Source organism: Lissotriton vulgaris, chromosome 10, assembly GCF_964263255.1.
Source record: "Lissotriton vulgaris chromosome 10, aLisVul1.2, whole genome shotgun sequence".
Classification (NCBI taxonomy): Eukaryota; Metazoa; Chordata; class Amphibia; order Caudata; family Salamandridae; genus Lissotriton; species Lissotriton vulgaris.
In genome coordinates this window covers 1,156,938,788-1,156,962,247 of record NC_141698.1, presented here as the reverse complement: position 1 = coordinate 1,156,962,247, position 23,460 = coordinate 1,156,938,788, and positions in this window count along the sequence as shown.

Here is a 23,460-nt window from a genome sequence, read left to right as displayed (position 1 = left end):
GAACACTGCTGCAGGAACTGTTACACCAAGGACGGTCTACCGGGTATACGTACCATACATGCGCACTCGTTGCCCGTGGCATAGGGATGGTTACCCAAGCAGAAGTACCCGAGGTCTATCAGAACCTGGCGGATGTGTTTGATAAGAAAGGAGCCAACACCTTGCCCCCACATCGGTCCTTCGACTGCAGGATTGACTTGATACCCGGCTCCACGTCACCTTGTAGTAGAATATATTCCCTCACGGAGAAGGAGAACATTTATCTACGTTCCTATTTGGATGAGTACCTTGACAACGGGTTCATCCGACATTTCAAGTCCCCGGTTTCCTCTCTCCTTTTCTTCGTGTCGAAGGAAGGAAGGTGATCTGAGGACTTGTATCGACTTCAGAGCGATGAACGCCATCAAGGTGACAAACCGGTACCCTCTACCACTCATCTCCAACCTCCTGGATCAGGTCAAGAACGCCTCCATATACACCAAACTGGACCTACGGGGAGCCTACCACCTAGTCAGAGTCCGGAAGGGTGACGAATGGAAGACGGCCTTTCGGACTAAATTCGGCCTGTTCGAGTACCAGGTCATGCCTTTTGGACTCTGCAATGCTCCTGCAGCATTCCAGTACTTCATCGATGAGGTGTTAAGGGACTACATCGATGTCTTCTGTATAGTCTACATCGATGATATCTTGATTTTTTCGCAGACACTCACCGAACACGTTCAGCACGTGCGTGCTGTCCTCCAACAGCTGGGAAAGCATTGATTATACGTAAAGCTGGAGAAGAGTGTCTTTCACGTTAACGCAGTTGAGTTCCTGGGGCATATCATCATTCCGGCTGGCATCCAAATGGATAACAAGAAAGTAGAGGCCACTCCGGAGTCCGTAAAAGGGGTCCAGAGGTTCCTGGGGTTTTCCAACTACTACCGCCGGTTCATCACGGGATTCCCCGAGATGGTGGCCTCTATCACCCGCCTGCTGCGCAAAGGGGTACGTTTTTGTTGGGACCATAAAGCAGATGATGCCTTCCAGGAATTAAAGAGGCGGTTCACCACAGCCCCTGTGTGGTGCATCCTGACACCGAACAGCCCTTCATAGTCGAGGCAGACGCCTCAAAAGACGCATTAGGGGGCGTGTTGTCTCAAAGAAATGCCAACATAGGACAGCTACACCCAGTGGCCTTTTATTCCAAGAAGCTCCAACCCGCTGAACGCAACTACACTGTCTCGGATCGAGAGCTCCTGGCTATCAAAACGGCGTTCAAAGAATGGCGCCACTACTTAAAGGACACCAAACATACCATCACCATCTACACGGATCACAGGAACCTCCAGTTCCTCCGCTCAGCACTAGCTCTCACAGCCCGACAGCTCAGACGGACCCTGTTCTTTAACAAATACAATTTCACGATCACACTCCGGCCCGGAAAAGAAACGCCAAGGCAGATGCCCTTTCACGACTGGAGGAAACCAATGATGCTACCGAAAGCACCAAACCTGTTCCCATCATTCCGGAACAACACTTCCAGGGCATCGTAGCATCCTCGGAGTTCATGACACAAGTACAAAAGGATACGAACCTGACCAAGTCTGCCGTCTTAGCGGAAGGACACCAGGATGTGACCCGTGAAAATGGTTTCATGTACAAAGGAGACAGGCTGTACCTGCCTGGGTGCCTTGTCAGCAGCATGCGATGCGTATGTGTCACGATCATGTCCTCTCGGGCCATCCTGGTTACCACAAGACTCTCGACCTGGTACAGAGACAGTTCTGGTGGCCGGCTATGGAGGTTGACACGAAGAACCACGTATCCAGCTGTGCCATTTGCCTACAGGGAAAGAACAGGTCAGGCCTTCTACGTCCCATTCCGGTACCACCCTATCCGTGGGATACCATTTCCATGGACTTCGTGGTCGAACTCCCTCTCACCAAGACCGGCCATACCACGGTTCTCACAGTGGTAGACCATCTTTCCAAGATGGACCATTTTGTGCCTTTGATGAAAATACCCACGGCAGTCGACCTAGCCCTGATCTTCATAAACAATGTAGTACGCCTCCACGGCATCCCCTCTGTGGTGATAACGGACAGGGGGTCACAGTTCGTGTCCGGCTTCTGGAAGGAAGTCTGCAGGATCATGAAGATGTACGTGCACCTCTCCTCCGCGTACCACCCCCAGACGGACGGTCAAACAGAAAGAACAAACCACACCATGGAGCAGTACCTCCGTTGCTTGTTGCTTGTGGTAGAGAAGGAGTGGTCGGACATGTTGTGGATGGCGGAATACGCTTACAACAACAGCAGGCATTCGGCCATCGGCATGTCTCCTTTATTTTGCCTCTAGGGATGACACCCCCGCACCTCTGTTTGGGAGAAACCATTGAACAGCCCGTTACCAACGGTGCGGGCTTATCACGACACCCTGTGTGGCCTGTGGCAACAAGCCCGGTTTGAACTAGCCAAAGTGAAGGACACCTATAAGGCGCACGCCGACGCTCATAGACAGCAAGAACTCGAGTATCGCAAGGGCGACAGCGTATGGCTTTCCATATGGCACCTCAATGTGCATGGCCCCAAGAAACTGTTGCCTTGTTTTGTGGGTCCTTTCATCATCGACAAGGTGGTCAACCCAGTGGCTATGAGACTGTCTCTCCCTGCTCACATGAAGATACACCCGGTCTTCCATGTCCCCCGTCTACGTGAAGTCCACACCGGGTGCACCGTTTCATCTCCTCCTTCCCCTGTGGTGGTGGAGGACCATGTGGAGGACGAGGTCAGGGCCATCTTGGGGTCACGGCGTACCAGAGGGAAGCTCTACTGCCTGGTGGACTGGAAGGGGTACGGTCCCAATGAGCGCTCCTGGGAGCCATTGTCCCATGTACGCCATGCTCCTGATTTGGTCCGTGCTTTCCATCTAAGTCACCCTCTTAGCCCTCGCCCTGCTTCCTCCTTCTGACTCCGGGGGGGGGGTTCTGTCTTTGGGGGGGGGGGGGGTACAGTCACGTTGCGGCATTCACCGTCTCTAGCGGCCACCAAACACATGCAAACATCGAGATACTCACTTCCGGGCGGAAGTTGAAACCCGGTCTAGTTTTTCATGGAAAGTAGCACTTCCTGGGGAAACGCTTAAACACTGCTTTTCCCGCCTGCTCAGTGCTTCGGATTCCTTTCCGGAACCCGTTTGAAGTCCTGAGACGCTGCGGGCTGCTTGCCTGCCTTCGTACTCCACCTACCAGAAGTGCTGCTTTGATCTTTACCTTTTGTGCACGAACCGCGCAGGAGCGCTGATTACCTAGAAACCATCCTTGTGGTATAAACGCTTGCAATTTGCTTTGACTTTTGTTCGAACCGCGCAGGAGCGCTGTGTTTCCTTTGGCTGCTTGTGGTCTCCACACAGGAGAGCTGTTCCTGACCGTACACGGCAGCCTTGGAGAGCCTGTCTAGTACGTTTCCATAACTGGCCATATTGCACAGGAGTGCTTCATTTCTGTTTTGGGTTTTGCAATTATGACTTGCGCAGGAGCGCTGTTTGTTTGACTGTTCATCATAGCGCAGGAGCGCTTGGTTCTTAGTTGTCATTCTTTGGTTGTAACATACCGCAGGAGCGTGGTGTTTTTTGACTGTTCAACATAGCGCAGGAGCACTTGGTTCTTGGTGGTCATTCTTTGGTTGTAACATACCGCAGGAGCGTGGTGTTTTTTGACTGTTCAACATAGCGCAGGAGCGCTTTCCCTTGGTTGTTTCCACAGCGCATGGGCGCTTGTTGTGGTCCTTTCATTGGTTCCAGAGCACGCATATGTCCTGGTGAGTACAGTGGAATAAGAAGCTCCATATTACATGTGTTTGGTGGTCTGCTCTGCAGTGGGAATAGAGGTCTGTACTAATTGAGGCTTTCTTGTTTCTCCTGTCTCTCCAGGGTCCTACCTTACTCCACGACACTACCCTACCCTACCTACACCAAGACCTCTTCATTTATTCTTGGCTCCAATCCCTGGTCCCATCTCATCCCTGCTGGTGTCACTCTCCACACGGGTCAGGTGGGTACAGGGCGGTGGCCCTTGTCGTCTCTGCGGAATAGCTTCACAAGCAAAGTTGAGTCTTGTCGGGCATCCGACACCCATAAGGTTTACTGGGATGAAAGGCTCCTGTATTCAGAGGCTAGAGACCCCAAGCCTGGAGCTTCCAGGAGGTTGGTCATACGTTTGGCATTCAGGGGATTCCTTTTAACACTAGCCCATGATATTCCCCTTGCAGGACATCTTGGCCAGAACAAGACTTGGGACAGGCTTGTCCCTCACTTTCACTGGCCTCATATGTCTGAAGATACCAAGGAGTTTTGCCGCTCCTGTGTCACCTGCCAAGCCCGTGGCAAATCAGGTGGTACCACAAAGGACCCCCTTATACAACTACCTGTGGTGGGGGTTCCATTTGAACGTGGAGGGATTGACATTGTTGGACCAATGGATCCCCAAACAGCCTCTGGGCACAGATTTATTCTGGTGGTAGTGGATCATGCCACCAGATACCCAGAAGCTATTCCCCTAAGGACCACAACAGCACCTGTTGTGGCAAGAGCCCTCCTGGGAGTTTTCTCAAGAGTGGGTTTCCCTAAGGAGGTTGTCTCAGACAGAGGTGCAAACTTCATGTCTGGATACCTGACTGCAATGTGGAAGGAGTGTGGCGTGAACTACAAGTTCACCACACCCTATCACCCACAGTGCAATGGTCTAGTTGAGAGATTCAACAAGACTTTAAAGGGCATGATTAAGGGTCTCCCTAAAAAGCTCAGGCAGAGATGGGACATCCTGCTCCCCTGCCATTTGTTTGCTTATAGAGAAGTCCCACAGAAGGGGGTGGTTACAGCCTTTTTGAACTTTTGTTTGGACATCCTGTAAGGGGACCCCTTTGTCTGGTGAAGGAGGGATGGGAGTTACCTCTCAAACCTCCCAAATAAGACATTGTGGACTATGTACTTGGTCTCCGCTCCCGGATGGCTGAGTACATGAAAAAGGCATCCAAAAACCTTGAGGCAAATCAGGAATTGCAAAAGGCCTGGCATGACCAAAAGGCTGTGGTGACTGTTTACCAGCCAGTACAGAGAGTGCGGGTGTTGGAGCCTGTGGCCCCAGCAGCTCTCTAAGACAAGTGGAGTGGACCCCACACTATTGTTGAACAGAAGGGAGAAGTCACCTATTTGGTTGACCTTGGAACTCCCAGGAGCCCCCACAGGGTGCTTCATGCCAACAGACTGAAACCATATGTTGACAGGGCAGGCATGGGCTTGCTCATGGCTACTGATGAAAGACAGGAGGAAGAGAGTGACCCTCTCCCAGACCTGCTCTCTCAGAACCCTGATGATGGTTCAGTGGATGGTGTAGCCTTGGCAGGCAGCCCTCACTGACCAACAGCAGAAGCACTGCAGACAAGTTCTGCAGGGCTACAGACATATGTTTTCACTGTCTCCAAGTCAGACTACCTGGTGCACTCATGAAGTGGACACTGGGGACAGTCTGCCTGTTAAAAGTAAGATATACAGGCAACCTGATCATGCCAGGGACTGTATCAGGACAGAGGTCCAAAATATGTTGGGATTGGGAGTCATTGAGCCCTCAGAGAGCCCTTGGGCCAGTCCAGTAGTCCTGGTGCCTAAACCTCACACCCAAGATGGTAAGAGAGAGATGAGGTTTTGCGCGGATTGCAGAGGTCTCAATGCTGTCACTAGGACAGATGCCCATCCAATACCCAGGGCAGATGAACTCATTGACAGATTGGCATCTGCCAAGTTCTTGAGTACATTTGACCGGACAGCTGGCTACTGGCAGATTAGACTAGCTGATTCTGCAAACCCAAAGACAGCATTTCAACCCCTGGTGGACATTATCAGTTTGTGGTAATGCCTTTTGGTCTGAAAAATGCACCTGCCACATTCCAAAGGTTGGTGAACTAAGTCCTCTTAGGTCTGGATGACTACTGTGAAGCTTATCTAGGTGATATTGCTGTCTTTAGCTCCACTTGGGAAGATCACCTGATCCACCTGAAGAATGTTTTGGAAGCCCTGCAAAAGTCAGGCCTAACTATCAAGGCTACCAAGTGCCAGATAGGGCAGAGTCAGGTTGTGTACTTGGGCCACCTTGTAGGTGGAGGTCAGGTTCAACCATTGCAGAGCAAGACCCAGACCATAATGGACTGGACTGCTCCAACCACCCAGACTCAGGTCAGAGCTTTCTTGGGCCTGACTGGGTATTACAGGAAATTTGTCAAGGGGTATGGTTCAATAGTGACACCCCTTAATGACTTAACTTCTAAGAAAATGCCAAAGAACGTTCAGTGGACAGTCAGCTGTCAAAAGGCATTTGATGACCTGCAGGCCATGTGCACTGCACCATTTCTTTTTTTTCTTTTTTTTTTTAAAACCTTTATTATTCCTTCACAGTTCTACACAGCTTGTCGCCTACAACCCGACTGGGCCGGCCGCTATTCAAGGTGTCAAAGGAAAACGTTCTTTACAATACAATTGTGCTGGTAATTGCCAAAGTCATGAAGGTAAAGATCGGTAAGCGAGTGGTGAAGGTTAAATACGAATGGTCCATGCTTGGTGAATGAGGTTTTCATTTTCTGTTTTTTACCTAAAGAAAGAACATTCAAAACTCCGGGAAATCACAGTACGATCAATGAGTATGCTTATTGACAGTTAGACATGAGTTTATTCCTGAGTCGAAACCAGCCTCATGCACGCCCACAAGGCAAGTTAGGGTGTGAGCGAACCATCTCCACCCCCCTATCCCCCCCTGAAGTACCCACCACACTAATCAGCCCTCCTCATTCCAACCCGTCTTCCTCATCCGAGTCTAACGGGTCATCCTCAGGTAGTGGATCGCAGATGTCGCCCCGGTAGGCGTTCCATGGGGACCACACCTTGTTCCATTTGGCCGGACAGGCCGTGTTCCAGTAAACCGCCCTTTCTGCAATCATGGCCCTGTCCATATTTATGCACCACTGTGAGGCCGTCGGGGGTTCCGCCACCCCCCAGCGCTGCGCGATGTCTCGCTTAGCCACCATCATCCCCAATGTTACCCAGAGGCGGCCATGCCGGGACAAGTCAGTTGGCTCCCACACGTTGAGGAGGCATCGTCGCGGCTCCGGCAACACCGAGACCCCCAGCGCCTGTGACACTGTGCGCATGACCTGACGCCAATAGGTGTGAATAACTGAACAATCCCAGAATGTGTGAAAGAGTGTGCCCTCCTCCCCGCAGCCTCGCAAGCAGAAGGGGTCAGGGGACCGTTGTATGTGGTGAAGCAGAGTCCTGGTGTAATATGTCCTATGTAGAACTTTAAGTTGGATGAGCCTCATTCTGGCCGATATGCCCGCTTCCTTGGGGGAAGCCAGTGCCTCCTTCCATTCATGTTCATCTAGCTCGCCCACTTCCTGCTCCCATTTCTCCTTAAGAGACACTAGAGGGTCTGGGGAATTGTTGAGGAGTTTTCGGTAAGTGAGGGAGGTGGCCTTTTCTATCATATAGTCCGTCAGGAGGCGATCTTCTAGCGGGGAGGACTCGGGGAGAGTCGATCCCGCCGGGATAGCTGCCAGTAATGCATGACGGATTTGGACATACCGGTAGGTTTCATGTGGTCCTAGGTCATAGATCTCCTTCAAACGGGCAAAGGTGATAACTCCCCCACGCTCCCACATGTCCCCCACCGTAGAGATGCCGATATCGTCCCAACGGGAGAACCCCTTACTGATCCGAAGATTGCCTAGGGCTCGTGTGTCCCAGAGTGGAGTGAGCTTAGTGAGCGTGTCTTTCCACCCTAGCGCAGCTGTGGCTGCGTGCCAGGTGGCCACTGTGAGCCTTGTAGGGCCCCTCAGCGATCTGAGTTTCCGTCGGTCATAAAGCGGTGCCAGCAGGTTATTGGTGCCCAGTTGAGCCCTATCTGCCTGGAACGCTGGGTCCGATTGCGATGCATGTAGCCACTAGTTGATAGGTCTGAGCTGTGCCGCCCAGTAGTAGAGAGTGAAAAACAGTAAGGGTTTGACTCAAAACTCAGCAAGGCTGAGCCAATAATAACTTGAAAAACAACACACCTGCCTATGCTGAGCAGTTTTTTTGGAAACAATTCTTTGATAATTGTACATGAACAATAAACATGAACAATGGCTTTTGAAATTGCGACGTTTCTTTTAATTTTTTGCAGACTATTTTGCTTTTTAGTCTTTTGCTTGTTTTTTGGCATGAGAATACAAAAAAATGTGTAAGAAAATACTATACATTTACATATACACAAGAGAAAAACACACTTTGGTATGTACAAAATTCACTCAAACTGGCATTCAACACATTCTTGGCCATCCAGACATACAAAAAACATTCATACAGGTCCCATCATCATAATACCGTTTGTAATAATGCAAGAATAGTAACAGTTGTAAATTTCAAACAAAAATGAAACTTTTTTTTCAGTTTTTTAGAAGGAACAATAATCCATCACTTGAATGGCACAATCATAACAACAATGATGATATGGGACTGGGTCAGGTCGACGCGTTTCGAACCCTATCCTTAACAGGTTCTCATCAGGACCACAGTGTTACTAAAAGGGGAAGAGGAAAGCAACAGTCACTATACTGAACCTGGGAGGTCACCATCTCAACCAATGTCCCCCTGCACTCAGCCTACCTTAATACGTGGGTCAAAGCTCCTCACATAATGTAGAAAGCCGATGTATTCCCATCAAAGGGGAGCGAAGAGGTGCTGTGAGAAAAGGATAAATGCATTCAGTCATGCCGGCTCACAACGTACTGCCTGTGTCTACACTAGAGCGGGGCTTAGAGGGACAGAGGGGGTAGCGTGTGCTCACCTTGCAGCGCGTGTGCGCTCACCAATGTTTGTTGGATGGCGCTCGGTCCGCAATTTCTGGATCCGGCGCCTCTGGGGATGAAAATGTAACGGTAAACGTTTGGAATCGGGCAGGCGGGGGAGAGCGACGTGTGGCGATCGCGCTGAAGCGTGCCAGTGTCCGCTTACCTGAAAACCAATTTGAACTCTCAAAACAGTATTTCGAACGTCCTCGCTCCTCATACAGTCACTGCTTGCAGGTTACTGAAGCCGTGTTGTCAATTGACTGAAGGTGGAGGATGCCTCCCAAAGCATGAAGGGAGTTGTAGTTTGGATGAAGGGAGTTGTAGTTCGGTATCAATAAGGAGAATTCTGGGAGATGAAGTCCTGTGGGCTGAATCATAGAACAGTTTTGTAGATTTCAGAAATTTCGTTTAATCCACTGACTGCTGTATCATACTTCATGATCAAAAGTGCCTCTCTTTGGTTTAATCTTAATTCTAAGTTCCCCCCTCTGGGATCTTTTTCGATTTTGGACAGGACGGTCCATTTGAGGTCCTCTTTATCATGCTTGTTCATCAACCAGTGGTGTACCAATGGCGCATTCTCCACTTGTCTACGAATTCTCGATTTATGCTGCGTGATACGTTGTCTGACCTCCTGGGATGTTTTCCCGATATATAGTTTGGGGCAGGGGCAGACAATCGCGTAAACTACATTCCTGGTTTTGCAGTTGGTAAATGATTCATGCTTCCAGTGGATGTTGTTAAAGGAGAATACTGTTTCTTCCATGGTGTCGTGACAACAAATGCAAGTGCCACATTTGTGGTGTCCTTTTGTCTGGGGGAAGCCAAAAAGGCTTGTTAGAGTTGGTGTTTGTTTACTAGGTAAGGCTGCCCTTACAATGTGGTTCGCCACGCTCTTCTCCTTCTTGAATGCAAATAATGGTGAATTTCTCATGTCCTCATGTAGGTTTTGTACTAGATGCCAGTTGAGGTTTATCAGCCTTTTAAGTTGATTGGCAGCAGGGCAAAAGGTTGATACACAAACCATTCGATTTTGCTCAATCCTGGCTTTCTTAACCATTAGTGTTTCGCGGGGCGTCCACCAAGCTCGCTTAAGAGATTGCTTAAGGAGTTTTCTCGGGTATCCTCTCTGGAGAAGCCTCTCCATGAGTGAGTTTGCATGGTGGAAATATTCTTCTTTGTCTGAACAATTCCTGCGGATCCTCAGGAATTGTCCAAAGGGTAAATTCTCTCTTAAACTCCGAGGGTGATTGCTGGTGAACAGCAAGGCCTTGTTCCTATCGGTTGTTTTTCTAAATAAAGTTGTTGCCAGGTTTCCATTGGCAGGGACAACTTTCACGTCCAAAAATGTGATAGATTGGCTGGACGATGTGCAATTAAATTTAATGTCGCTTGAGCGCCCATTGAGCCATACAACAAACTCACCAAGGGTTTCTGTAGTCCCAGTCCAGATGAAAAAGATGTCATCTATGTACCGCATATAATGCGAGATCTGATGACTGTAGGGATTGTCGTTGTAAATAAATTTCTTCTCATACAGGCCCATAAACATAATTGCTAGTTCCGGGGCAAAGGGACATCCCATGGCTACTCCCTTCACTTGAAGGAAGTAGTCGGAATCAAAAGTGAAAAAATTCTTTCTCAATGCGAAGGATGCCAGCTGTACAATGAAATCAGAGGGTACTTGGCAGGGTCTGACACGTGTCTCCAAGAACCATGCTAGTGTCTCAAGGGCCTGATCTTGGGGAATCTGCGTGTACAAGGATACGACGTCTAGCGTCACTAAGAGCTGAGAATCTTGTTCAAAGGGAACTGTACTAATTCTTTGGAGGAAAGCCGTGGTGTCTTGAAGATGTGCTGGAATTTCTTCAATGAATGGTTTCAGAAAGAATTCGATATACTTGGCTACTGGTTCTAGTAAGGACTCACACCCAGAAACTATGGGTCGTCCTGGTGGATTTAATTCATCTTTGTGGATCTTGGGTAATAAATAAAAGACCGGAGTTCGTGGATTTTTGTTCTGTAAAAAATTGAATTCCTTCGGTCCAATGAATCCTAGATCAAATCCTTTCTGAATGACTGAAAATAGTTCACTCTGAATTTCGAGTGTAGGATTCCTTGTGATACGTCTGTAGCATGAATTGTCCTCCAATTGTCGAAGTGCTTCTGCTTTATATTTATTGATGTCCCATATCACTACAGCTCCCCCCTTGTCTGCCTGTTTGACTACTATGTTTCTGTCATTTTTCAGGGTGGCCAAAGCTTCTTTCTCTGCTTTGGCGAGATTGAATTTAACAAAATTCCGCTTCTTTTCGAGTGCTGATATTCCTGAAAGGACTGTGCGTTCAAACGTGAGTATCTCTTTAGGAATTTTTGAGCCGGCTGGGCAAAAGGTGGATTTCTTCCTTAATCCCGTCACTTCTGTTTGATTTTCCTCGCATATATCAGAGAAGAACGTCTTTAATCTTAACTTCCGACAAAATTCCAAAGTTTCTAACTTCATCTTAGTGAAGTCTGTAAGTCTCGACGGCACAAATCCAAGGCCCTTCGTCAAGATGGATGTTTCAGCTTCACTTAAAATCCTGTCAGATAAGTTAAAGATGGATGGAAGGTTTAACTCTTGTAGAACCGGGATCGCGTCCTCATTTCCCATGGTTGGACGGGACGGGACCGACCTCTCGGTTTCTGTGGGCCTTGTCCTAAAAAAGGTGCCTGATTTTGTTGTTGACGTTGTCCCTGGTCTTGCTGGTTGCCTTGCCTATTTTGATAGGATCTATTAGCGGTATTAGAATCACTTCCAGACGAGGATGTATCCGAGAATGAAACGAAGGCACGTCGAGAGCGGCCCTGGTTATCCTGGAGGAACCGTCGTGATTCAGAGTTAGAGTAAAAGTCTTTTCTCAGGTAAGGGTATACGGATTCCAACGAGAAATTTTTCTTGTCCAGCTCAAACTTATTGTTTTTTTGGGCAACCGTGAAGTCCTTAAATTCGCCGATCTCCTTTTCAACCTTCTCAAGGAGTCCTTTTGAGTCAGCTATGAGTTGATTGTCTTGAATTTCTTTTTCTAGTTTTTCAATTTCAGCGAGTTCTTTAACTGAAATTCTGTGTGCGGTCTCTATAGTAAGGACCATCAGGTCCCTACTGCACTTTGTTTCAACCCCACTGAATCCTTTTTTGTATTCAGGGTCGTCAGTAAACACGACCGGGATGTTGCGAATTTGAAGTCCTGCGGGGATTGTACCTGATCTTAAATGCTGGAGTAAAAAATGACCATGAAGATCCGTCCTAATTTGTTTTTGATTTGGACATACCGGTAGGTTTCATGTGGTCCTAGGTCATAGATCTCCTTCAAACGGGCAAAGGTGATAACTCCCCCACGCTCCCACATGTCCCCCACCGTAGAGATGCCGATATCGTCCCAACGGGAGAACCCCTTACTGATCCGAAGATTGCCTAGGGCTCGTGTGTCCCAGAGTGGAGTGAGCTTAGTGAGCGTGTCTTTCCACCCTAGCGCAGCTGTGGCTGCGTGCCAGGTGGCCACTGTGAGCCTTGTAGGGCCCCTCAGCGATCTGAGTTTCCGTCGGTCATAAAGCGGTGCCAGCAGGTTATTGGTGCCCAGTTGAGCCCTATCTGCCTGGAACGCTGGGTCCGATTGCGATGCATGTAGCCACTAGTTGATAGGTCTGAGCTGTGCCGCCCAGTAGTAGAGATACAGGTCAATCAATCAATCAATGACACTTGTAAAGCGCGCTACATACCCGTAGGGTCTCAAGGCGCGGGGGGGGGTGCCGCTACTGCTCGAACAGCCAGGTCTTCAGCTTCTTCCTGAAGGAGAGGTGGTTTTGGGTCAGGCGCAGGTCGGTCGGGAGGGAGTTCCAGGTCTTGGCAGCCAGGTAGGAGAAGGACCTTCCTCCTGTAGTCGCTCTTCGGATGCGGGGGACGGCGGCGAGGGCGTGGTTGGCTGAACGGAGGTGGCGTTTGGGAGCGTAGAAGTTGACTCGGCTGTTGAGGTAGCTCGGGCCTTGGTCGTGTAGGGCTTTGTGTGCGTGGGTGAGGAGGCGGAAGGTGATTCTTTTGTTGACGGGGAGCCAGTGAAGGTCTCTCAGATGTCCGGAGATGTGACTGGTTCGTGGGATGTCGAGGATGAGTCTGGCTGAGGCGTTCTGGATCCGCTGGAGTCTCTTCTGGAGCTTGGCGGTGGTCCCGGCGTAGAGGGTGTTGCCGTAGTCCAGTCGGCTGGTGACGAGGGCCTGGGTGACGATCTTCCTGGTCTCGGTGGGGATCCACCAGAAGATCTTCCGTAGCATGCGCAGGATGTTGAAGCAGGCCGAGGAGACGTTGTTGACTTGCCTGGTCATGGAGAGGGAGGAGTCCAGGATGAAGCCCAGGTTGCGTGCATGGTCTGTCGGTTTGGGTGCGGTGCCCAGGGCGGGAGGCCACCAGGAGTCGTCCCAGGCGGAGGGTGAGGGGCCCAGGATGAGGACCTCCGTCTTGTCCGAGTTCAGTTTCAGGCGGCTGGTCGTCATCCACTCGGCTACCTCTTTCATCCCTTCGTGCAGGTTGGCTCTGGCGGCGGAGGGGTCGTTGGTCAGGGAGAGGATCAGCTGGGTGTCGTCGGCGTAGGAGATTATGCTGAGGTTGTGTTATGCGTACGATGGCCGCGAGGGGGCTCATGTAGACGTTGAAGAGGGTGGGGCTCAGAGATGATCCTTGAGGGACGCCACAGATGACTTCGGAGGCCTCTGACTTGTACGGTGGTAGGCGGACTCTCTGTGTTCTTCCGTCGAGGAAGGAGATGATCCATTCCAGCGCCTTGTCCTGGATTCCGATGTTGCTGAGGCGCCGTACTAGGGTGCGGTGGCAGACCGTGTCGAATGCCGCGGAGAGGTCTAGGAGGATGAGGGCCGCTGTTTCTCCATTGTCCATCAGGGCTCGGATGTCATCGGTGGCGGCGATGAGGACGGTTTCGGTGCTGTGATTGGCTCGGAAGCCGGACTGTGAGGGGTCGAGGGATCCGTTCATCTCGAGGAAGGCGGCCATCTGCTTGTTGACGGTCTTCTCGATGACTTTGGCTGGAAACGGGAGGAGTGAGATGGGGCGGTAGTTCTTGAGGTCGGTGGGGTCCGCTGTTGGTTTCTTGAGTAGAGCGCTGAGTTTGGCGTGTTTCCAGCTCTCAGGGAAGATGGTGGTGTCGAAGGATGTGTTGATGATGTCTCGCAGGTGGGGTGCGATGACAGCGTCGGCCTTGTTGAAGACGTGGTGAGGGCAGGGGTCGGTCGGTGATCCGGAGTGGATGGAGTTCATCGTGCGGATGGTGTCTTCGGTGCTGATCGGGGTCCAGGCGTGGAGGGTGGTGGTGGGGGGTGGTTGTTTGGTCATGGTGTGCGTTGGTTGGTTGTTGAAGCTGTTATGTATGTCCGCGATCTTGTTGTGGAAGTATGAAGCCAGGGAGTTGCAGAGGTCTTGCGAAGGGGTGATGTCGTTGTTTCCTGCGCTGGGGTTGGGGAGTGCGATGCCGCCCTCGTACCAGCTCCTACAGAGCTTGGCGTGTGCTATACGTGCCGGGCGGTTGCCCCATAGCAGACCAGCGACCACTGCCGCCACTCTCCTGAAGTATGTTTTTGGTACAGCGAATGGGGTATTGTCTAGGATATATAGGAAACGGGGCAGGGATTTCATCTTAAACAGGGCCGCTTTCCCTAACATCGTCAACGGCAACCCCGCCCAAAAGCTTGCATCTTGTTTGAGGCGGTCAAGCGGTGGCAAGAGGTTCAGCTTTTCGTGTTCTGCCGGGTCACCCGTGACGTGGATACCTAGGTACTTGATTGAGGAGCCGGCCAACCGCAGAAGGCAGTCCGGACCAAGCGTTGGGTGACCACCGGTCAGGGCGTACAACTCTGATTTATCCCAGTTAATAGTGTAGCCTGACATCTCGCCGTGGCCATTACAGAGGCGCAAGAGGGCCGGTATGCCCTGATCTGGGTCTGTCAGGTACACCAGCATATCGTCCGCATAAAGCGATATGCGGTCCTCCCAGCCCTCCCTCCATTTAATCCCTTTAAGTAAAGGGGTGGTCCTGATGCGGATAGCCAGAGGCTCCAGTGAGAGTGCAAAAAGAAGGGGGGAGAGAGGGCATCCTTGTCGGGTGCCACTCTTGAGCGGGAAGGAGCGTGAAATGTGGCCGTTTGCTACCACGTGTGCCACCGGAGCAGTGTACAGCAATTTGATCCAGGAGATGAAGATGGGTCCAAATCCCATATACTGAAGGACCTCAAAGAGATAGGCCCACTCCACCATGTCAAAGGCCATCTTCGCATCAAGCGCCAATATAGCCGCGGGTTCGCCTATGTCATCCGCCCTCGCTATCACCCCGTGCACCCGTCTGAGATTGAGCGAGGTGTTCCTGTGGGGCATGAACCCTGACTGGTCCGGGTGAATAAGATCGGACAGATGGGGCATGAGACGATTTGCTAGGAGCTTTGCTAGAATTTTACTTTCCGCGTTAAGCAAAGATATAGGGCGGTATGAGGAGCAGTACTCGGGGGGCTTACCAGGCTTAGGAATAGCCACAATCGTGGCCGTCGGTTGGTCTAATGGGAGCAGCCCCTTACCACGACATTCTTCATACATTTTGAGCAGGTACGGGCTGAGAACGTCTGAACGTGCTTGGAACCATTCGACTGGGATGCCGTTTGGCCCCAGCGCTTTGCCCGTACGGAATGCCCCAATGGCTATCTTCAGTTCGTCAGCGGTAAATGGTGCCTCCAGCTCCGCCACGGCCTCCGGTAGCAGTGTCGGGATGTTTATGTCGTATAGTGCGCTTTGGGCTGCAATCGCGGTGATGTCCCGTTCCGGGGTGTATACTTTTTCAAAATGGGCAGCCAGTGCCTCTACCACGCGATCCGGGTCCGTCTGAGTCCTACCCTCCTCGTCCTCGACCTGCTGGATCCCTTCGGAGATACCCCCTCTCTTATCGAGCCAGGCCAGCATCTTTCCCGCTTTGTCTCCAACATCGTATACTCGATTCTGTGTGTCTGAGATGTGTCCTTGTGTGATGAGCCGTGCGTGGTCTGTATATAGGCGCTGAGCAAGCGCGAGTGCGTGTGCTGTGTCATCCGTGGGGTCGGCTTCGTGGGCAGTGGTGGCCTCGCGCAGCCGGAGCTCATGGGCCGCGTGTTCAGCTGCCTGCTCCCTTCTGTGTGACGTTATAGAGCTGATAGCTTGCCCCCTCAAGACTGTCTTATAGGCCTCCCAGAGGACCTCAGCCGAGGCTGCGGTCGGTTCGTTTTCTATGAAATAATGTGTCGTGGCGGTCTGCAGGGCCTTCCTGACCTTGGGGACTTTAAGATAAGAGGCGTGTACGGGGAAAACGCGGCGGCGTGCTCGTGTCCGTGAGGTGATGGTGAGAGTCAGTGGTGAGTGGTCTGAGATGCCCCTAGGGTGTATGAGCACCTCCTCTACGCGCTGCAACCCGTCCCCCAACGCCAGGAAGTAATCAATGCGGGATAGACTATTGTGGACGGTGGAGTGGAATGTGTACTGTCGCAGTGCAGGGTGAACATGGCGCCAAACGTCCACCAGCCCCAGTGCCTCTGTGAAGCGCTGAAACCTGGAGGGGCCCCCCGGGAGGGCAGTTGCTGGGAACTTGTCGAGCTGTGGGTCTGCAGTTGCATTGAAGTCCCCGCCTAGAAGCATGTCTCCCTCAGGGAGGGACAGCAAGAAGTCGCCCAGGGCTGGCAACATCACTGAGTGTAATGAAGGTGGGATGTAAACTGAGACTATTGTTAAGGGGCGCCCGTCCCATTGTCCTGCCACTGCCGCAAAACAGCCCTGTGTATCAGTCCTAGTGCTGAGGGAGATGAAGTTGGAAGATTTTCTGATTAGGATGCCTGTACCCCGGGACCCAGTGGAGAATTGAGAGTGGGCCAACATTTTATACCCCCTTCTGTCCAGGGCCTTGGTAGCGCTACCCATTAGGTGGGTCTCCTGGAGGAGTATTAGGTCAGGTTTTTGATGTTTCACCTCGGACAGAACGAGGCCGCGTTTCACTTTATCACCTAGGCCGCGCACGTTCCAGGCAAGGAGTCGGAGGGCGGAGCCGCCCATCTGCGTCTCCTCCACTCTTATTGCGTTAAGCGGTTCATCCGCCATCAGTAAAAATCAGAAGCATAAACCATCGGCATAGACTCCACCGCCCCAGCAACATATCAATAACCATCATAGCACATTGTACAGTTTGAGATCGATTCTGTGAATGTCCCGTAAAAACGAACAAACCCCCCCCCAACCCCCTCCACCCTGCCTCCCTGCCAAACGGACTCAAAACTGCCCGCCACCCCAACTTAGCAGAGCGCTTATCCCATGCCAAAAACAGAGTACTTGCGCGTCGGGGGAGAGTGTCCCCCAAAGCAGGCGATCCCTCTGCTGTCCTCGGGTTGTCCGGGCCAGCGTCCAAGAACGACTTAATGAGCAATCGTAGTGGGAGTAAAGTCCAGGTCACACATTCAGTCCCTCACGGTGGTTTCATTCGCCTCCAGCGGCTCCAACTTGGTCCCGCGACGGCGATCCATTTGCGCTGCCCCTGGTCGACGATTGTGAGCCCGGCTGGCCCTCCTCTTCTGTCCTGTTGCGTCGACGACTGGAAGTGCGGTCCACCGTGCGCCATCCATCCAGCCATTCTCTTGCGGACTCAGCCGAGTCAAAGAACCAGACCTTCTTGTCGGCCACCACTCTCAATCAGGCCGGAAACAACATGGAGTATGGCAGTTCTTGTTCGCGGAGCGCTCTTTTTACCTGGAAGAAGGTCCTCCTCCTGCGGGTGACCTCCGCCGTGTAGTCCGGGAAGAAGGATATCCGTGAATTTTGGATTTGGATGGGCGGTGCCACTCTGGCTGCCTGGAGGACTGCATCGCGGTCTCTAAAATTAAAGAGTCTTGCCAGGATGGGGCGCGGGGCGGCCCCCGGCGTAGGTGTCCCGCCAGGGACCCGGTGGGCCCGCTCCACTGTGAAGAAATTGGAGAGACCCTTCGGGCCAGTTTTGTCTTTATAAGTTCCTCAACATACAGATCCATGACTCCCTTTGTTTCCGACTCCGGAACTCCTAAGATACGGACGTTGTTGCGTCTGGAGCGCCCTTCATGGTCGTCCAGTTTGCTTTTAAGAAGTTTATTGTCCGCCTGCAGTCTCTCTATGGCCACTTGTAGGTCGGAGACGTCCTCTATCAACGATTTAGTCACCACCTCCACCTGCTTCACCCTTTCACTCATTTTCTGAAGGTCGGCTCTAATAAGGGTAACCTCGGCTGCAGTCGAACCCACCGTGGCCTGAACCTGTTCCAGTGCGCACAGTACATCGTCCAGCGTGGCCTTTTTTGTCCCGTCGTTGTCCGCGCCCTTTCCCAGTGATTTCCGCTGCTCAGGTTGAGTGGAGGTCTGGTTATCATAAGCAAATTTTCCGAGCTTCGCCTGGGCGGCGGTTTGTCGTGTCCCCTTCCCTGCCATTTTCCCTCTGCGGCGAGACACCGTTTATGCTGGAGCGGGCCAATCGCCCGTGGCCGGCCGCTTGGGGGGGGGGCTACACAGAAGGTTCAGTCTGGGTACAGGCCAGGAGTCGCTGACGATGGCAAGGTGCTGCCGGCGGCCGGGGGGCTGTTGCGGCCTCGGCAAGGTCAGGCAAGATGGCGACCGCTGCTTCGCAGGTTCCACGGTGTATGCCGAGTGCAGCAAAGGGGGCACTACGGCGTAGCGCCACTGGATATGCCGTGTGAAGGGTGAAGTCGTCGCTGGGAAGGAATGCCAGCCGGTGGTGTCGAGTGCTATCGTCAGCGGCTACTTCCGGTTGATCGTGCCGGGGAGGGTTGACTTCCGCCCGGCCCAGGGTTCCACTCGACACCGGTGCTCGCCTCGTGCCACCAGGCCTTTCGTCCGTGAGGGGCGCGAATGAAGATTCGTCCCGTTGCTGAGGTCTGAGCGCTCCCAAATTTTTCTTGTGTGCGCCGTTCGGTCACCGCACCCAGGACACCCTTTCTGGAGTGATCAGTGAACGGATAGGCATGCGGATTGTTGCGGGACGCCGCCTTGCTACGGGAGCCTCTCTAGGTTGCCGCCGCCATCATCGGCTGCTAGCCACGCCCCCGCACTGCACCATTTCTGCAAAGTCCAGACTACTCCAAAGAATTCATTGTTCAAACAGATGCTTCTGAGTTGGGGGTAGGTGCTGTGCTTTCACAACTGAATAAATATGGTCAAGACCAGCCAGTAGCTTTTATAAGCAGAAGGCTGACCCCTAGAGAGAAACGTTGGTCAGTAATTGAGAGGGAGGCCATACTTGTTTGGCACTCACTTCAAGGTTCAGATAGACCATAAGCCCCTCTTATGGCTCAGGTGGACCATTCCCCTACAGGGGATGGACTTTACAGAGGAACATAGACCTGGGAGTAACCATGCCAATGCAGATGGACTCTTCAGATATTTCCACTTAGAACATGAAGACTCAATTGGTCAAGGTTAGTTTAATGTCCCTGCGTTTGAAGTGGTTGTGTAGGAGAGTAGGGTCTGCTGCCTATGGTTACCCCCACTTTTTGCTGTGATTGTCTGGTTTTTCGACTTTAGTGTGGCTGTGGGTGTAGGAGAGTAGGGTCTGCAATCCTATGATCACCCAGATTTTTTGCTTTTGTTTCACTGGTTTACGACTTTCTCTGGCTGTGGGCCTGCCAATCAGACCCACAGCCTAGCTGTTCTCTCACTAAATTGACATGTGTACCTTAGGTGCATTATCCAATTGGTACTGGGCCACCTTATCAGACCCTGTAACTCAGGGCATAGGTGTACCTAGGGCCTACCAGGGGCTGAAGCATGTATTATGCCACCCCTGGATGGCCATCTAAATCTGACACAACTGGCTGCACGACAGCTGGGGCAAGGTGGTGTAATCACCTTTTGCTTTAGATATAGTATACCTATATCTAACCCTAGAAATGGACACACAGATTCCTATCAGTCACTCCTATGGCAGGCCTTGACAATCCTGAAGGCAGAGTGCTTGGAATCGTGTGAGATGGTGCTCTGGCATGAGCTGAGCCCATTTGCAGCTTGCAGAACCAAGTCCTAATAGCTGTTCCATGATAACGCATACCATATACTCTTAAGTGCATTATAATCCTCGCGGTTAAATGCTATCTTTGGTATTGCTTTATCAAAGCATGTCGAGTAAGGTGTCATACGAATTGGAATACTAACCCCTCGCCAATTCTGGCGACGGGGTTAGCATTCCACACTTCTAGAGGGACACGACATGTATGTAACTGTGAACCCCGGTTAAAGTTAACTCAAGCCTCAACTCCACAAAATGGATGCTGCCACCACAGACACGAGTCTGACCTCCTGATGCTGGGAGTCCTTCCAGCGAGGAGAGCTTGGACAAAGGGTTTCCTGTCAAGGGCAGTGCTAGCACCATCCCAGACAGGGTTTTGTGTATCCTGGGTAGGCAGGGCTTTACAGGAAGGTGACTGCAAGTGGCACCCCGGTGCTCACTACGCATCTGCCGGCTAGAACCAGTTCCAGGGGCACACCAGCCCCTGGCCTGGGGAAAGTCCGGCATGGGAGAGGGGTGTAACCACCCCCCTTCCTGGTCCCACCCCTAGGGCAGGACCTAGTCGCGTACCCACCCCTTTCTTTAGGATAAAGGCAGTAGCGGGGAACCTTCCAAATTAGATCATCTTTGAATCAAGAAACTACTTTCTACGAAAGGAACTCTCGACTTCTTCTCAAGATTTCTCCCTTGTGACTAAGGAGTAGTCACCCTGCATCCGCAGGCACCATCTAAGAACTCTGCGGTTTGCTGCACGCCCTTCCTCAGGAATCCGACTGACCAGCTTGACGAGACCCAGCTTCCCTGGCACCTCTGACCTCTACCTACCTCTACAGCTAAGCTGAGAACCGTAGGTGCGACGAGACCTCGAGGGACCGGCCATCATCAGAACTGCATGACTTTTATCCAGCACGACCGCCGAGGGATCCTCTGGTGAGTGCTTTGGGGTCCGAGAAGCCCCGACCCTGAGAAGCTCCAGCACCGAAGTCCAGCCCCCCAGCATCTCCACGATCTGCGTGGGTCCCTTCTGCTTTTTGGCTGCTCACCGCGTTGTCTGACTACTAGCCCGCTGGCTTGTGGCCTTCCCGACGACGATCAACGACGACAACACTGCTGGTCTGGTTGCTCCAGACTGGCCCTTGCTCCGTTCCAAAAGAGGAGCACCCCGGACCCTCCTGGTCCACTCCAGACGCCATTTTAGGTCCACCGCGTGGGCTTGAATTTGCCAAGACTTGTTGCCCCAATCCTGGGTCCAGCGACGTTGACAGCATCAACCATCGTGGGACAGCTCGCACCTCCATCCTGGTCGCCGACAACGCCTCCTGGTCCGTGAGACTGCAGAGCCCAGCGTCGCCCACTCACCTGGTCAAGGTGACTTCGCCTGGTGCCATCCTGGTGCCCACACAATCACTGGCTAGTGATTAAGAACTTGGTCCCCTCTGCTTTCAGGTGTCATCCATCTTCGATCCAGGCCTGGATCACTCGAACAATCTTCACTGGTCGCCTGCCAGCAACTTCTTTCTTCAGGCTCCTGGTTCGTCAACGAGGATTCCCGTCGTCTTTTCAGACCTATGCAGCTGCAGCCCCTGGGCTAGGTAACTTCGGCATTTCGGTGCCCCAGCATAGCCTCACTATCCAAGGGTCCAGATCCACTTTCGTTTTCGACCTACCTAGTCGGGTTCGCCCGAGAAAACTAACTTTGCTTTTACTAGCCTCCATAGACTTTGTCCCGCATCCCGCGTGAGAGTGCACACTCTGCACCCGAGTCCCCTAGGCCTCCTACTAGTAATTTGAAGGTTCAGTAACGTAGTCCTAGCGATTCCAAAGCCTATTAGTCAAGTACTTACCTGATAGTAATTTCGCATTCCACTTTCATAGTATATGGTTTTTCGTGCCCCTCGGGCATTTGTGCAAATTGTGCAACTTAAAGTATTTTCGTAAGAGTTTTGTTGTGTGCTTAGTACCCTGTCCTCATAAAGAGTACAGGGCTGTTGTGATCTAAATAAATACACTGTTTATGGTGTGCACCTGTTACAACGCATTTTTTACAACGCACTACCGTTACAACGCATCCATTACAACGCAGGTACTGTTACAACTCATGTTTTTACAACGCATTTTTTTACAACGCAGGTACCTTTACAACGCATACCATTACAACGTAAGTATTGGTAAGTATATAATTATTTTTAAATGTTATATGTTGGGTATTTTTAGGGGTTTGGGTCAGTTTTGGGTTTTAGGGTAAAGGGGTATTTTTAGGGGTTAGGGTCAGTTTTGGGTTTTTGGGTAAAGGGGTATTTTTAGGGTTCAGGGTCAGTTTTCAGTTTTTGGGTAAAGGGGTATTTTTAGGGTTCAGGGTCAGTTTTCAGTTTTTGGGTAAAGGGGTATTTTTAGGGTTCAGGGTCAGTTTTCAGTTTTTGGGTAAAGGGGTATTTTTAGGGTTCAGGGTCAGTTTTCAGTTTTTGGGTATAGGGGTATTTTTAGGGTTCAGGGTCAGTTTTCAGTTTTTGGGTATAGGGGTATTTTTAGGGTTCAGGGTCAGTTTTCAGTTTTTGGGTAAAGGGGTATTTTTAGGGTTCAGGGTCAGTTTTCAGTTTTTGGGTAAAGGGGTATTTTTAGGGTTCAGGGTCAGTTTTCAGTTTTTGGGTAAAGGGGTATTTTTAGGGTTCAGGGTCAGTTTTCAGTTTTTGGGGAAAGGGGTATTTTTAGGGTTCAGGGTCAGTTTTCAGTTTTTGGGTAAAGGGGTATTTTTAGGGTTCAGGGTCAGTTTTTAGTTTTTGGGTAAAGGGGTATTTTTAGGGTTCAGGGTCAGTTTTCAGTTTTTGGGTAAAGGGGTATTTTTAGGGTTCAGGGTCAGTTTTCAGTTTTTGGGGAAAGGGGTATTTTTAGGGTTCAGGGTCAGTTTTCAGTTTTTGGGGAAAGGGGTATTTTTAGGGTTCAGGGTCAGTTTTTAGTTTTTGGGGAAAGGGGTATTTTTAGGGTTCAGGGTCAGTTTTTAGTTTTTGGGGTACAGGGTAAAAATAAATTAAATTTAATTTTAAATTAAATTATTTAATAGTAAATAAATTAAATTAAATTACATTGCATTATTTTTGGGGTTGAGGGTCAGTTTTGAGTTTTTTAGGGTACAGGGGTACAGGGTAAAAATAAAGTTATATTTATTTTAATTTTCAATAATTAATTTAAATTATATTTCATAAAATTACTTTAATTTATTTTTGGGGTTTAGGGTCAGTTTTCACTTTCTGGGGTACAGGGGTACATGGTAAAAATAAAGTAATATTAATTTAAATTTAAAATAATTAACGGAAATTAAATTATTTAAAATTACATTAAATTATATTTTTAAACTTAAGTTACTATTATATTATTAATATTAACATATACTTACCAATACTTACGTTGTAATGGTCTGCGTTGTAAAGGTACCTGCGTTGTAAAAAAATGCGTTGTAAATACATGCGTTGTTACAGTATCCGCGTTGTAAAAACCGCGTTGTAACGGTATGCG